The sequence below is a fragment of the Hippopotamus amphibius genome, chromosome 6, assembly GCF_030028045.1.
Source record: "Hippopotamus amphibius kiboko isolate mHipAmp2 chromosome 6, mHipAmp2.hap2, whole genome shotgun sequence".
In the NCBI taxonomy this organism is placed as follows: Eukaryota; Metazoa; Chordata; class Mammalia; order Artiodactyla; family Hippopotamidae; genus Hippopotamus; species Hippopotamus amphibius.
In genome coordinates, this window is record NC_080191.1 from 112,390,506 (window position 1) to 112,408,228 (window position 17,723).

The 17,723-nt window shown below is 42.0% G+C and overlaps 1 pseudogene; it reads left to right on the forward strand.

The window, feature by feature from the left end:
* Positions 1–2,620: 2,620 nt before the first annotated feature.
* On the forward strand, positions 2,621–3,066 carry LOC130855818 (60S ribosomal protein L23a-like; annotated as a pseudogene).
* Positions 3,067–17,723: the final 14,657 nt, after the last annotated feature.

Sequence of the window (17,723 nt, forward strand, 5' to 3'; positions counted from 1 at the left end):
GGTAGAATATTCTTGGCTGTAGGTTTTTCTCTTTCAGGACTTTCAGTATATCCTGCCATTCCCTTCTGGCCTGCAGAGTTTCTGTAGAAAGGTCAGCTGTTATCCTTATGGCTTTTCCCTTATATATTATTTGTTGCTTTTCTCTTGCTGTTTTTAATATTTTTTCTTTGTGTTTAATTTTCATTAGTTTGATTAATATGTGCCTTGGTATATTTCTCCTTGGGTTTATTCTGTATGGAACTCTCTGTGCTTCTTGGACTTGATTAATTATTTCCTTTCCCATGTTGGGGAAGTTTTCCACTATAAGCTCTTCAAATATTTTCTCAGACCCTTTCTTGTTTTCTTCTTCTTCTGGGATGCTTATGATTCGAATGTTGGTGTGCTTAATGTTGTCACCAAGGTCTCTGAGACTGTCTTGCATTCTTTTTATTCTTTTTTCTCTTTCCTGCTCTGTGGTAATTATTTCCCCCATTCTCTCTTCCAACTCACTTATTTGTTCCTCTGCCTCAGTTATTCTGCTGTTTATAGCTTCTAGAGTATTTTTAATTTCGGTTATTTTGTTGTCCATTATTGTTTGTTTGCTCTTTAGTTCTTCTGAGTCCTTATTAACTGTTTCTTGTAGTTTCTGTATTTTGTTATCAAGATTTTGGATCATCTTTACTATCATTACTCTGAATTATTTTTCAGGCAATTTTCCTATTTCTTCTTTATTTATTTGGTCTTGTGAGTTTTTTCCTGCTCCTTTGCCTGCATGGTGTTTCTTTGTTTTCTCATTTTGTCTAACTTATAGGATTTTCTCTCTCCTTTCCCTATGCTGCCTAGTAGTAATTCTTCTTGTTTCTGCCTTCTGCCCCCTGTGGTGGGGCTTGTCCAGTGTCTTGAGTAGGCTTCCTGGTGGGGGAGTCTGGTGTCTTCCACAGCAGTTTCTTAACTGTATTGTGCATTTCCAATCCAGCACTAAGACCTCAGCTCTAGATGCAATTTTCCAGGCAAGACCAACTCCTGAAATTACCTTTGTTTCAGGAGTAGGAGGATGCTGAGGTGGGAAGGTGTTTCCTAGCAGCCCAGCTCTGCCATCTCCAGCTGTGAATTCTTGCAGAGGTTTCACATTTCCTGTTCACAGCTCCATCCTTCCCCTCACATTGGCTCTACCCTGTGAAAATTGAAGCAGGCAAACACCACAGGATTCTAATAAGTTTCTCAGTTTTGCAAGTAGTGTGACTTTTCTTACTGTGAAACAAGATAGCAAAATGAAACTAAACAACAAACGCATTTCCATCAACAAAATCTGTAAAACTGCGATGTAAACTTGAGCTCCAGAAGCCTTAATTTAGCCCACTTGAGAAACTCATCTCCTGCTTCTTTATTTTGGAGAAGACATTTATTTTTGTTTGTTTGATTTCTCTTACTAAAAAGGCTATTTGCTTTCTGGTAGAGAAAATATTTTAATAACGTGTGGTGTAAGATTGACTTTATCTGGATGCATGTTGGGGAGAAGTGGGGCTCCTACTACAGAGACCATAACCTGAGGAACTGAACATAAACATTATTCGCAGAAGGACTTTGACTCCTTTTTCCTTCTTAGGACTGACATGGCTAATGGACTTTAGGCAGAAGAATGAACAAAATGAACACAAGACAAAATATATTTTATCGGAATATCTATTCTTAGAGGGTTTTCCTCCCAAAAAACACACTCGTAACTGTTACTTTGTAAAAGAGGTAGATTCAATGATCACTGAATTAATTGAAGTTCAAAGAAATGCTGTTATATTTATTGAATAAAGAGATGCAAAAATATCTTAATGGAGCCAGATGTGGTGTGGATTCTGGGTGTTCATGCAAAGAGTGTGTAAAATAAAAATGTATAAGTAAGAATATCACCATTTTGAAGAAAATGAACTTGCACTAAGCAATCTCAGCCAGAACTTCCATTAAATGATAGAAATTGTCTTAAGAGATAGAAGTGACTAAAAGCACCTGCTAAAGGTCATCTTCTTTGGGAGATTTTTCTCCACTTCTCTATGGTCACACCATCCTTCATGCACCTTTGGTATTTCCTTAACACCTGTTAAGACCATTATAACAAATGTCATATGCTGCCTGGCTTGAATAACAGACATTTATTTATCACAGTTCTGAGGGTTGAAGTCGAAGATCAAGCTACCACTGATTTGGTTCCTGGTGAAGGCTCTACCCTTCTCCTTGCTCATTCTGCTCCAGACTCATGGTTCTCCTGATTATTTCTTAAATACACCAGACAAGACATGCCCCAGGGCCATGCACTTGCTGTTCCTTCTGTCTGGGTGCTCTTTACTTGAGCACTGCTCTCTCCCTCACTTTTTTCAATTTTCCATTCAAATGTCACCTGATCACTGTATCTCTTCATTCTCCCATTATTCTCTAGCTCCTTTCCCTGATTAATCTTTATCCATAGCACAGATCACAACCTGATAATCAGTACTTATTCATACAGGTATTGTCTGTTTCTCCCATTGGAATGTCAGCTTCATGAGGGCAGGGTTTTTGTTCTCTTCACCACAAATGTGAATATTCTCAAAATGTAGAACAGCACCTGGCATTGTTATGGAAAGGCAAGAAAGACACCCTTTTCACGAAGATGGCACGGAAGGTGAAGAAGGGAACCCCTGCCCTTCCCAAAGCTGCTTTGAAGGCCAAGAAAGCAGTGTTGAAAGGTGTCTACAGCCACAAAAAAAGATCCAGATGTCACCCACCTTCCAGTGGCCCAAAACACTGCATCTCGGAAGGCAGCCCAAATATCCTCGGAAGAGCGCTTCTAGGAGAAACAAGCTTGACCACGATGCCATCATTAAGTTCCCCTCTCCACCAAGTCAGCCCTGAAGAAGAGAGAAGACAACACACTTATGTTCCTTGCGGATGTCAACGCCAATAAACACCAGATTAAACAGGCTGTGAAGAAGCTCCATGACATTGACCTGGCCAAGGTCAATGCCCTGATCAGGCCTGATGGAAAGAAGAAGGAATGGTCCACTGATTCCTGCCTATGATCCTTTGGATGTTGCCAACAAAATTGGGGTCATCTAAACTGAGTTCAGCTGGCTAATTCTAAATATGAAAATTTTCACTATTAAAAATAAAAGGAAAGAGAGGAAGGAAAGAAAGCAGGCACATTTCCAGCCTACTTAGAATGACAGGTGATCTGATCTGATAAACATCATCTGGTGGAAATTATGGTCATTTTGCTGATGAAGAAACAAAGATGTGCTTCTGTGCTAAGAGATTCTTTCTTGGACTTTGTGAAAGACTCAGAAACTATCTTCTCCTCAGATGGTGTTTCTTGCTTCACGGAAATTAGCAGCATGAATTTAATCAGCAAAGTGTTATGGAGGTAAATGCACATTTCTTTTTAACAGGAAAAGAAAATTCTTTGAGCCTTTTGTTTTTTTATTGCTCGTGTCTTGCCAGATGTCTCTGCATAACCTCCAGCACTGGGTGGTGGCGATTAGGAGGACTTGGTGGCGTGGCCTGGAGCTAAAGCTGTAGATGATATCAAGTCATCCCAAGAGAGCTGGTGTCCTCAGGAGTTTATGATCTCGGTGCAGAGAACAGACGTTCGCCTGCAGCCTCTAAGCCAGTGCATGTAGGATTCAGAACTAAGATGAATCCTGCTGTCTAAAAATAATTGTAGTGATTCAGAGGAAAGTGATGCCTGTAGGCCAGAAAGGTAAGAAAGCCTTGTAAGGAAGGTAGGATTTACACAAAGTCAGAAAGGAAAGATAAGATCCTGCTGGCACAGAGATAGGGAGCGTGGCCGGCATGATCCAATTGCTGACGTGTTTTTTGAGGGACCAGGAGGGCAGGCTGCTGTGTCCATGGCTAACCCATTAGAATGGAAGCAATTGCTTCTCCATCTACTTTAGAATACCACATTGCACAGTGGGCCTTGCCATCTGACTTTCTTTTCAATTTGGGGGGTTAAGTTGGAGCTTTTCTAGTGTGAGACATTTCCCCCCACCCTGAGCACACGCACTCACTCTAAATCAGAGGACCCTGCCTTTTCCAGGTGTGCACCGTCTCAGGAAGATGCTGTTGGCTGCCACCCTCCGTACTTACTTTGGAACTTTACTGCCACTGGTGGAAAACGGAAAACAGCAGCGTTCTTTTTTGTGTATGTGTCTTTTCTTTTTTAATTGAAGTATAGTTGATTTACAATGTTGTGTTAATTACTGTTGTACAGCAAAGTGATTCGGATATACATATATATACATTCTATTTTTTCATATTCTTTTCCATTATGGTTGATCATAGGCTATTGAATAGAATTCCCTGTGCTGTACAGTAGGACCTTGGTGTTTATCCACCTCTATGTAAAGCTTACATCTGCAAACCCCAACCTTCCACTCCATCCCTCCTCAACACCTCCCCCCCCAACCCTGCCCCCCACCCTTGGCAACCACCAGTCTGTTCTCTATGTCTGTGAGTCTGTTTCTGTTTTGTAGATAGGTTCATTTGTGTTATATTTTAAATTCTACATATAAGTGTTATCATATGGTGTTTGTCTTTCTCTTTCATAATGGTGTTCTTAATCCCCGTCTCTAGAGGATGATGTGGGGATCTCGTTCGGCCAGCAAGGTCACCCAGTGTGGGAGGGGGGATAGAGCACCTCAAAAGTTGTAGGCGGCACTGAATTCAAGGGCATCTCAGGAGCTCGTACCGTTGTGTGATTCAGAGCCTCCTGCAGGGCTCTCGGGCCAGCTAGATCATGCTCCGCTGTCACACGCCTCTCCTGCCACAGAGAGTTAAAGCATTGCTCAGCCAGACATTGCAATTTCCCTGACGAGGTTCTGGGTGACAGATGTTCCCCAAATTAAAAAATAGTATACCCTGCCTATTCGCTATTTCATCTTTTCAAGGAAGTAAGGAGAACAAATACTTATTTATTTTTAAAGCAAAATCACTAACCCTGCACGTTGTCACCTGGGATACAAGTTGGGTGATTTAGGAGTAATCTTGGCTTCAGTGATGATGTTGGAACCATAAAGTGGATTCGATTCCAGATTTACGGCTTTGAGAGGGAGGTTCAGGAAACTGTCATATATCCTGACTTTCCTTCATCTCTTCACCCAGGGAAGCTTTTCGGCTTATCATGGCATCTTTGCACTCTCGCTACTCACTTCCCAGCTGCCTGGGAGAGGTGAGTGATGCCCGTGAGACCTGGCTCCTCTGGGCAGTTCCAAATGCTGCTGAAGAAGGCAGCAGATGGGGAAGGATTTTGAGACCATGTAGAAGACACTGTCTCACCTGCATCTGCTCAATGGGGCAAGTTGGTGGTTGACAACATCATTTTGCGCATTGACCCTGATGTAGGTGTGGGACCTTGCCCTGGATCAGAGGGGAAGAAAACAAAGATCTAAGAACAGATGGAATTCTTTTTATTTGACACCGTAGAAATCTTCTGTAGAAATGATCACTTTTAGGAGAAAGATATGAGTCTTTGAGAAGGGGGACAGTATTATATACAGGCCATTTCATATTGAAGATTAATTCTCCTTTCTTGAACATTTTTCTCCTGCATTTTTCACGAGACTGTATTATCTCAGTTCACTTCCTATTTCCCCATCCACTTCTTAGCCTCCTCTTTCTTATCCCGCCCTGAGGCACCCACCACGGGGATGCTTCTATTCTCTTGCTATCCTCTCCCCTTGGTTCTCTCATCTGCTTCCACAGCCTCAACCATCATCAGCACATGGATGAATTCTTAGCCTCATGATCCTCAACCCCGAGATTCCATCATTCATCCGTTACCTCCCAAATCAGAGCTCATGCCTTCTTGCCTCTCCTGAGCTTTGGATGTGCGTTCACCTTGGCCTGGTGGACACCTCTATTGAGATGAGCCAGAATCATGCATTTTCTTCCTGGAAGAATTCTCTTTTTCCTTTGTAAAAATTGAGACATAGTTGGTTTATAGTATTATATAAATTTCAGGTGTACCACACTGTGATTCACCATTTTTAAAGGTTATATTCCATTTAAAGTTGTTATAAAAAATTGGCTATATTCCCTGTGCTGTACAATATATCCTTTTTGCTTATCTATTTTATGCACAGTAGTTTGTTCCTCTTAATCCCCTCCCCCATTTTGTCCCTCCCCCCCACCACCACTGGTAACCACTAGTTTGTTCTTTACATCTGTGAGCCCATTTCTGTTTTGTTAGATTCACCAGTTGGTTGTATTTTTTAGATTCCACATATAAGTGATAACATATAGAATATTTGTCTTTCTCTGTCTGACATATGTCACTTAGCATAACCTCTGAGTCCATCCATGTTGTGGTAAATGGCAAAATTTCTTTTTATGGCTGAGTAATATTCTGTTCTCTCTCTCTATATATACACACACACACACACACACACACACACACACACACACCCCACATCTTCTTTATCCATTCATCTGTAGATGCACACTTAGTTTGCTTCCATATCTTGGCCATTGTAAATAGTGCTGCCATGAACATTGAGGTGCATGTGTTTTTTCGAATTAATGTTTTCGTTTTCTTCGGCTATATGCTCAGGAGTGGAATTACTGGATGATATGGCAACTCTATTTTTAGTTTTTTGAGGAAACTTCAAACTGTTTTCCCCAGTGGCTGCACCAATTTACGTTCCCCTCCACCATGCACAAGGATCCCCTTTTCTCCACATCCTCGCCAACATTTATTATTTGGGTTCTTTTTGATGACAGCTGTTCTGACAAGAGTGAGGAGCTGTCTCATTGTGGTGAAGCATGCCTTTTCATTTCTACTAACCAGTTTCAAGACTTGAGGTGGGCAGCTGGCTGATTCTGTTGCATTGACATGTTTTGTTTGATGAGCACACTGTGTTTTGTTTGATTTTATAAATTGATTTTGAACATGCATTCCTCAGTTCATCAAAGTCTCCACTGACCGGTGATGTTTTCTACCTGACATTTATATATTTCTGTTACATGCCTGTCCCTGAAGACACTGAGCTTGGGACTCCAGCCAATCTTCCGTTGTATGTGGGTGAATGCTGTCCTAGTTTTTGCCGTACTGTGCAAGCTCTTTGAAAACCAAGGTTGGACCTTGCTCACTTCTGTAAGTCTCAAAGTCAGCCAGAAATTGCTTTGTATAGGTAGGTATGTTTAAGAGGTACATTTTGAAATGGACTACACAGTGGTAACCCTGCATTGTAGACCCCTAATAATTGAGACTCCATCATAGGGTAACTAGACATTAACGGATGAACATATACATACACTTCCCAATCCTTGCCCCCCACCCATTTTTTGTACTTACTTTTCATGCTCCCTTGGTCCAGATATGCCCCTTCACTTATGTCAGAGTTCTACTACTTAAGGAAATAATTCACACACATTGTTTTCCCCCAAATCTGTGAATTTTCTCTAGTTCACATAGATTCTGGATCCCTACATAGAGAAAAATAGGTTTGAAATTTCCATTTTTCAACTTTACCATTATAGAGAGGGCTTGCCCTACCTTTCATGGTACATTTTCTGGTGGGGAAGGAACGAGTTTAAGGACAATGTCTTATAAAACAGTTTTAAAATATGTTTCTTATTATGGGCTTACATTTGGGAATTTTTCCCCTGTTAGTTTTGGATATTTAATGCATTTCAGAATCCTGAAACCCAGAACTGGAGGTATTTTGAGGGGAACCTACTAAGAATCCATTTTCTGCTTATTTTGCTCTATTTTTCACGAAATGAAAAATGAGAACATAAGGTCCAACTTGAGTGCTTTGTATTAACATTAAGATTCAGTAAAATCTCATGTCTTATAAATAAAAAGAAAATCTCAGTGGCAAAGGAAGAAAAAGCCACAGGTGACGACGCTGTCCCTGCAGGATGAACGACCGAGTGTACTCACAGAACCCTGTTGTCCATCGCCTGCCAAGGCTGAGAAATGGAAACGCCACCCAGGCCACCGTGTTGGCCGGGGCCGTGAAATTCCGCGCAGTTACCCCAAAGCCAAGGGTAACGGCCTAGAGAAACCTGAAAAGAATGACATGTGATTGATTACACTTGGGAAACACAGCAAGGCTTGTTGAAACTAGTGTAAAAATAACATATAACAGCCCCAGAAATAATCACAGTGTTGAGCCTGGGTCACACTGTGTAAAATAATTCAGGTATTTCTGATTAATTTGGTCTTCGGCTGCATTTGCTAGGAAGTTGTGGTGTGTGTGCGTGTGTGTGTGTGTGTGTGTATGTGCTCTGTCCTGTGTGTACTTATTAAGGATTCAGTTATCTTGGTTGGCAAGCAGAGACCTAACACCTGTGACGGATTTATGGCATATTTCTTTCTCTTAATTGACCAGCTATGGTACAAATCCCACTCTGTGAATGTAGAGGCTTATGCATAAGCCTTAAGCACAACGGATCTTCTGGTCAAGGTCAAAGTCTGTTGCTTTTACATTCTACAACCCCACCTCCATCTCCCGGGCACTGGATAAAGGCTGAATTTTTTACATCCAGTACCTTTTTTCTTTCCCCCCCCCTTGAAGCTGCCTCCTCTGGATCAGGCTATTTTGCTTCAGGAGGATTAGATGTAGATTTCTTTCAATAGACAGATTTATTCCAAATATCCCATCATGTTTCTTTCACTGTACAAGCAACTGTACTTTAGTTGCCAACAATAGATACTGATACAGGTTAACCTGAGCAAGAAAGGAATTTATGGAAATGTTAGAGTGCTTGACTGAATTAAAGGAAAGGCAGCATAACCAGGTGTCAGAAAGAAAGCAGAGGTTTTCTGGAAATCTGGGTAGTGAAAACAAATGTTCTTCTTGAGGTACCACAGACAAGGTAGATGAACCACGATAGTCTTCTCTTGTGATGGTAGGAATACAAGGTAGGTGGAAATTGCTGCTTCTTAGAACCTAAGTGCAGATTAGCACTCTGCCACCTTCACTTACATGTGTTGGCCAGAGCAAACCGCACAGCCAAGCCCTTGACCTGCGTGGCTGGGGAACATGTCTTGGTAGTAGGAGGAATGGCAAAGTCACACAACAAAGGGCATGGATAGTTGTGGTCAATCATTCAATCTACCTCGAGGTCATTTCCTAAAGAGAATGTGGAGTAATGTTATCAAGAGGGAGAATGGATGCAGGACAAGCAAGTGAGGGTCTTCAGTGGGACAGCAGTGCCCTTTATAACTTGTCTGGCACATTGGCAGTGCTGGCAGAAGTCTCTTGATCATAGGATTGTGGGTATGAGAAGTTTGGGGTGAGTTTTGCAGAGCAGAGTTTCCAGCCCATACATGTATCTATGGAGAACTGCTTCTCAGGCTGGGCAGTGGGAAGTGGTCCTGGAGTTGCCCTTCCCATTTTTGGAAAGGGGAAGAAGGAGTTTGTTCTTCTGTCCATCACATCTGCTGCTGCAGGAGACAGAGGCTCAGAATCAAGTGTGCAACGAGCCCTTGGAAATGCACTCATGCCATCTGGATGACCATTTGATTCAGTTTTCACCCTCCAGGTTGCACTTGGTATTCATTGTAACTCTCATTTGCAAAAAACTGTTGAAATTATAAGGAGAGTTACACCCTGGGCACCCACATCCTTTATAGATGCTCTGGTTATCTACAAATGTGTAACAAATTACCCCAAACCTAGTGGCTCAGAACAACCATTTATTATGCTCATAGATTCTGCAGGTCAAGAATTTGGACAGGAAAAAACAGGAGTAGTTTGCCTCTGCTCCACAATGTCCGGGGTTTCAGCGAGAATGCTCAAGAACCGGGGGTGGTCGACACCAGGGGGCTAGAATAATCTGAAGGTTCTGTCCCTCACATGCTTGGTGGTTGCTACTGGCCGTTGGCCAAGACCTTACCCACTGGCATTGTTGGCTGGGACATCTACACACTCCCTTTGCTCGTAGTCTGCACAGTCACGCCATAGTAGCTGGGTTCAAGGGTGAGCAGCCCAAGATAGAGAGCCAGGTGGACGCTGTACAGTTTCTATAAGTCTGTCCTTGGAAGCTGACGATGCAGTGCCATTTCCACAGCATTCTATTCACGGAGGCAGTTAAAAGGCCTGCTGAGTTTCAAAAGGGAGGGGAATGAAATTTACCTCTCGATGGCAAGGTAATGAAAGAACACTTGGAATCCAAAATATTGCTGTGGCTTTTTAATTTTTAATTTTTTTTAAGGTTTTCCTTAACATTTTTATTTCCTGCTGTCCAAAAGTTGTTCTTGATGCAGCTTTTTTAGACACTACAATTTGCTACCTGCCATCTGGACACAAGTATACACATCCCTTCCACATACTCTCCCTTCTCTCAAACCCCCAAATTTTATCTGATTATGACATCAGGCTTGAGGCCCAGGACTCTGTCATCTATATCAGGTCCAGGGTTGGGAAGGGCATGATACAGGAGCAGCTGGGTTGGGCCATGCTTACTTTCATACCCACACCCGGGGGCCTGCCCTGAGGTCCATGCATTGATCATTCAGCAACCTGGTCTAAACCAAGTGTGGCATCTGTCAAAGTTCAATATTGGTTCCAGGTAAGCCTGAGACCCAGACTTCTTCAGCAGAGAAATGTGGTACAGGGCAAAAAGCCAGCTGGGGGCAGGCCATAGGTATTAGGATCAAGAGTGATAAGTCACATGCTTTCTTGTTTGCTTCAGGGACTTAGGAGCTGCTGGGCATATTAGATACAGGAGTAGGGGAGACAGACTCTCTAAGGCCAGGCAGGGGCTGGGCCAGGCACGCCCAAGGCCCACCCCTTGTGGGAAAGAGGGCAAGTCCTGAGCAAACTGAGGATGATGCTTTGCTTAGATTACTATCAACGGTCATTTTACCTGCCTCGTGTTTTCATGTGAGCCTGCTATGTGTGTCACTACTCCAGCATTTTAATAGAATTTCCTAGGTGAAGGAACTACACGGAGATAGTTTACAAGGCACTGAAGTATTTCCCTGACTCACGATATCCCTTCCCCTTCAAGTATATGACTCTGCTGTCACCCCTTTTCTGGATCCTACCCACCCCTCTAACTTACCCATAATCAAACCTACCTGGAACCACTTATCTAAAATCAAAGAATCTCAGTGTGAGCTCAGACGTCACTGAGCTCATAAAAGGTGCAGTGTTCCCTGAGAAACATGTACACATGTAAGAAATGAGCAAAGGATTTGAATAGACATTCCTCCAAGGAAGAGATACATCATTAGGGAAATATAAGTCAAAACTGCAACAAGATACCACTTTACACTCACTAGGATGTCTATAGTCAAAACCACAGCCTGAACATGTGTTGGCAGGGATGTGGAGAAACTAGAACTCTCATCCATTGCTGGTGGGAAGGTGAAATGGTGCAGCCACTTTGGAAAACCGTCTGGCCGTTCCTCAAAAGGTTGAAAGTACAGTCTCCCAGAAGTTCTACTACTAGACCTGTACCCAAGGGCAATGAAGCATGTCCACAAATGTTCAGAGCGGCATCATATATAATAGCTAAAAAGTGGAAGCAGTGTGAATGTCTATCAGCTGATGAATGGGTAGACAAGTGTGGTCTATCCATATAATGGGACATCATTTGGCAATGAAAAGAAATGAAGGATTGGGACAGGCTACAACATGGATGAACCTTGAACACACTGTGAAATGTGTGAAAGAAGCCAGTCACACAAGGCCACATATTATGTGATGCCATTTTTACCAAATGTCCACCATAGGCAAATCTATACAGACAGAAAGTAAATTAGCAGTTGTGCAGGGCTGGGGTGAGTAGAAGAAAGAGAATGACTACTAATGGGCATAAGTTTTTGGGGGGGATTGGGTGAAAGCAAATATTCTAAAATTGTAGTGTTGGTCACACAACTTAAAACACATTGAATTGTACACTATAAATAGGTGAATTGTATGGTATATAAATTATATCCCAATAAAGGTGTTTTTTAAGATTGCAAAAGAACTTCAAAACTATGTCTCGATCTTATTATATTTCTTATGTTTGGAGCAAAGCCAACTGCCTCTCTCTTCCTTTTCAGTTGCTCCTTCTGAACTGGAAGTTGTCAGGGGTCAAGGGAGGGAAAGGCACTTCAGCCTTTGTAAAGCCTTTCAGCAAAATCACAGTAGAGTCAGTTTTTCTTTGTTTTTATTTTTTATTTACTTTTATTTATTTATTTATTTTTTAAATATATTTTTTATTTATTTAGTTTTGGCTGCATTGGGTTGTTGAGGCATGTGGGATCTTTCCTTGCAGCACGAGGTCTTCTTTCTAGTTGTGGCATGGAGCTTTTCTCTCGCTAGTTGTGGCACATGGACTCCAGGGTGTGTGGGCTCTGTAGTTTGTGGCACAAGGGCTCTCTTGTTGAGACATGCAAGCTTAGTAGTTGTGGCGCACGGACTTGGTTGTCCCGAGGCATGTGGGATCTTCATTCCCCAACCAGGGATCAAACCTGCTTCCCCTGCGTTGGAAAGTGGATTCTTTACCACTGGACCACCAGGGAAGTCCCTTCTTCGTTTTTAAAACTGTCCTGGTCTATTCCTTGTTCTGTTCTATGTTTACCTAGTTCAGGAAAGCTAAGTGCTAAGACTCTTCTACTTCATCGAGAGTCAACCCTCTTGTCATAGAGAAGAGAGAATGTTATTATTCCTGACTGCCCTCGGTAGAATTAACACATTAACAGAAGCACACAGAGAGGGGACCACGCTTAAGATCGTGGTGTGTTTGTTAACAATGCAGTTTTAGACAACGATCGAGGAAGAGTTTATAATGTCTTTTATTCTTCAAATCACAGTCTACAGGCAAATGCTACAAGGTTGTAGTGCTGTGCTCTGTAGTGTTTGCTTTTCCATGTTTTTTTTTCTCTCCTTCTCTTTCTCTCTTCCCTCCTTTTTTTTTGCCAAATATACTGGATGGGGAAAAAGAAGGTATTAAAGCTTTCTGGCAACCCTTTTGTCATCAGCCTTTATAAGGCTTTGGAAACATTTGTCATCAAAAAGATTACAGGTGTAACAATATGACTCTCAGTCCACGAATTCAAGCAGGCAAGGGAATCCCACATTTCTCTCCTTCTTTTGGTCAACACTGGATGGTGAGCACCCACCTTCCAGGCTGGCAGGAAGTTCAACCTCCATCGTCCTTGTGATCCCCCCACCCAGGGTCACACTAAAGCTTTAGGGTCGTAGGTGCTACTGAGCCACTGCTGTGGCTTTGTCCTCCCATGTGCTTTGTGCTTTTGTTCATGGTCCCCTAAGGTCCAGGGGCTCTGCCATCACTTCACTGGTGTTGCAGGGATGATTGATGATGTGAACTTCAGAGCATTGGACATGACTTTCCTAGAAACACCACAGAAACCTCCTGATGCTGAAAACTCAGCCTCTCTGCACCAGTGCCAAATTGAATCTCAGAGACAGAGTTTTGGGTGAAGTAGAAAAGAATAGCTTTATTGCTCTGCCAGGCAAAGGGGGACACAACAGCCTCCTGCCCTCAAAAATTGTGTGTCCTGTTGGGGGGGGGAATGAATTGGGAGATTGGGATACCAAATTGTACACTCTAAATATATGCAGTTTACTGTATGTTAACTGTATCTCAATAAAAGTTCTTTAAAAAAAATTACCAAAAAAACCCAACAAAAAACTGTGTGTCCCAATCTAGGAGGATTTGGTGAAGAGTTTTATAGCAGTGGTTCAAGGGTGGGGTTGCTGATAAGGATCTGGATGTGTGCAGGGCCTGCACTCCTTTAATTTGGTCTCAGGTCATCTGATGAGTGTCTGTGGTTCCTTTAATGTGGAATGAAGAATGCTGACATTTTCCAGTTGTTGGGGGTTTAGTTCTGCAGAAGACCTCAAAGATATTGTCCTGTGTATCCCATGAGGGGGAACCAGGACCCTGCCCCAAGCCTGCACTATTGTGTCTTGACTGCTCCTCCCTTCTCTCTGCATCCCCTCCTTTCCCTGATGAACAACTGTTTGAACCTGCCCTTTAGAACTCAGGGAAGGTCATGGAGGCTGGAGTCTATTCCCTACAAACAAGAAATGGGGTGACACAGAAAGGCTTCCATGCCCAGGAGCCCCACAGTGTCCTGCTCAGTTTCAACACATTTGAGCCTTTGCCTTTAGGAAGCAGAACACCATTCCCCACTGGTCAGGAGACCCTGCCCTGTGTCCACCTCACTCTTTGTGACTTCTCTTCTCCTTTTTTGTTGCACTTAGAAAGCCACTTCAACTGACTTAAACTTTTGAAATTAAAAGCCAAGGCGTGACGTGTGTCAATAGTCTCTGCTTTCCAACCTGCTGCATTCTTCTGCCTGCTTGACTTTGGAAACACAAATATTAATATTTCAAAAAATCAATCATTCCACAGAAGAATCTGGGACTTGCTGTTGGGGTGTCCTCCTTAATATCACCCGGAGACAGTGACAAAATTTTCCTCCATGAGAGCAGGGACAGTTTGTCTCTGATCCACTGTAGCCATGTCCTCTTGGGTTTGCAGGTATAAATTCATAGCTATGGAGAGTTGCATGCTTGCCTCTGTTGCAGAGGGGAGGTGGGATGGGGGTGGGTGAGTGTTTTCAACTGCCTGGATGGACCTGGACTTGCTAATGCTGGGTGAGTGCCCGAGGGATGGTCTTACCTTATTTTGTTTGTTTTCATAGCTCATTGGATTCAAATTCTGCTTTTTTTTTTTTTTTGACTCACCTTCCTTTGTCTCCTCTGATTTAGGGATGAAAATTGTAGTCTTATTTTGCTTCTGTGGCAATAAATGTATAGCATTGTCTTTATAACTCTCTCTCTCTCTCTCTCTCTATATATATATATATATATATATATACAATATAATATATTGTATATAATTAGAAATAAGTATATAATTATTTATACACTGCTACATAGTAAAATATTACAATTATATGTATATAACTTTTTTCAGCCTCAGTAGCATTTCTTGGATATGAGTTTCTCAAGGTGGCTTTTCAAGAACTGGATTCCTTCTGTGTATTCCGCTTTCCCTTACCAAGAAAGGCTGTATAGTAGAGTGTTCCGAGCCATCATCCTCACTCTGGCACCTTCTCACTCTGATTTTGAAAAGCCCTCCTTTGCCTCTGTGCCTCAGTGTCCTCTTCCCTGCAGTGGGAACAGTGATGATGGTACCACCTCATTGGGAAGTGGTGATAATAATAGAATGGATGAACGTGGCCTCATGCCTAGACCAGTGCCTCACGGAGCACACACGTGCAAGAGGAGGTAACTGTCTTTGGAACGTCACTATAATTTGATTTTTATTTTAAAAAAGTATAAATGCAATAAAATGCTGGGGGAAAACATATAAGTAATTGTCTCCATCTTCTGCTAAAAACAAAGAAGTAAGCCAAACAAACCAACCAACCTCAGGGGTTTGTCCTTTACCCAGCATTAAGAGCCTGAAGCCATGATGAGGGCGCTCAGGGCCCCGGCAGCCTGGCTTTACCCACCCTCACCTCCGCCTCTCATCCCCATGTTGTGTGCGCACCATCCACTCCAGACTCTGTTCACACTTGCCCTTCCTTTCGTATATATGAACAGCTTCCTGCCTTTCCTCAGGCCACTCTTTGTAGGAGGGCATGTCTCACCCTGTGAAAGTTTTTTCATTGTCAAGGGTTTGTGTAGCACTTACTTTGTGAAGTCTTCTGTTGCCCCCAACTCAGAGGTATTCATTCTTTTCTTTAGCCCTGATAACGTTGAAATAAACAAGAAAAAACTCAACATTATACGTTGACCCTCATTTCCTCTACCTTGTTTTGTCATTAATTGTACGTTTGTACTTCTCACTCTATTGGAGACCATGCTATCATTTTTCCTTTTTCTGGTTTTGTTTCATTTTGCTTTTAATTTTTTCTTTTATATTGGCATATAGTTTATTAACAATGTTGTGTTAGTTTCAAGGGTGCAGCACTATGATTTAGCTATACGTAGACACGTATCTGTTCTTTTTCAAATTCTTTACCCATTTAGGTTATTATGGAATATGGAGCAGAGTTCCCTGTGCTAGATAGTAGGTCCTTGTTGGTTATCTATTTTAAATATAGCAGTGTGTACACATTAGTCCCAAACTCCCTAACTGTCCCTCCCTGCATACTATCATTTTTCTCTTGCACTTTTTCCAATTTTTTAGTATGAGAATTTGCTTTTTTTTAAAATATTTATTTATTTGGTTGTGCCAGTTCTTAGTTGCGGCACATGGGATCTTTTTACTTGTGGCATGTGGGATCTTTAGTTGTGGCATGCAAACTCTTAGTTGAGGCATGTGGGATCTAGTTCCCTGACCAGGGATCAAACCTGGACCCCCTGCATTGGGAGCACAGAGTCTTAACGGCTGGACCACCAGGGACATCTCTAAAGGAAGTATAAAGGAAGGAAGGTATAAAGAAGTTGAAGGAATCGAGCAAGGACTGCAATCCACAAACCCACTGCTTTTATTCCACGTTTATTGCCATGTTGTCACGTTTTATATATATGTACTTTGTGTATATGTACTTTATTTCCACTGAACCATTTATCTATGTCAGACGTCATGACACTTTGCCTCAACTGCTTCAGCCCACCACTCTCAAAGATAAGGATAAACTCTCAGAATCACCATGATTCATGAATCATCAATAGTGATTCCCTAATGTCACCTAAGATGCAGTCCAAATTCAGTTCCCCCAGTGGAGGGAAGACCACATCTTCATCCCTATTTACTTCATCTTGGAAATTATCACTTTCTGTCGAAGAAGCTGACTGCTGATGTCATTGGGAGCCATTTTCTTGCAGAAAGTAGCCTTTTCTATTACATTTTGAGTCTTGTTTCTCTAGACCTTTTTAGCCTTAGCTTTGATCCTCTCTCCCTCCCTCCCTCTCTCCCTGCCCCCGCCCCCCAACAATCCCATGCTACGGGAATGAGACTAAATGTTTTCCTTTAGAGACAGAGATTTTAGGAAGAGTGAGTTGCATTTTATTTCTACTGGCACAGCAGTCTTGCTCACTTTTCTGAGAGTTCTAGATTTTTTGTTTTTTTGTTTTAAATACTGGAGGCTGTGACAATATAACCAACTCTAACCTGAGGATTGCTTGTTGAGCCAGTGGGTGATGTGGAGACTTTGCTTCTCCTGTTCTCTCCCGTCTGCCTCCAGGCCATTTCACTGAACCCAAGTATTTTCCTGACATCGAAAATCAAAGGAAAGGAAACTGAATACGCATTCTCTTACTTTTTTAACAGCTCTGGCCAAAGAGTTGGTAGTGATTGATTCACAGGCTAAATTTAGATTTGTGGATGATGACTGAATTTTCCTTTCCTAGAATCTCCTTGTTCCCATTTGTGAGAAGAATGAATAGTTACTTTTAATAAGTAAAGTGCATTTAGGAGTTTAAAGAGTTTGTGTCAGTACAAGAATGATTTTCATAGGAAATGTCGATCAGAAACTGATACTGCCTCTAACAGGAAAGAAATAGAGTCTGGCGTGATTCAGAGACACTCTTCCCATTTGATGTCTCCAGAGCTAAATCCACTTCTTTAGTTACGATTATAATTCATTTCTATGCCACTATTTTGCTTTTGCAGTTTCATGACTTTGTGACTTTGTATGAAGTGCTTTAAGCCCTATCTCCAAAATATATTAGAACTATTAAAAACATACATTTATATCTTCCTGGGTAGCCTAATAAAAATGGATTTTTTTGGTTGTGTTGTATTTGTAAAATCAAAGCTTGCAGTCAAGTTTCTGCACTATGGAATTA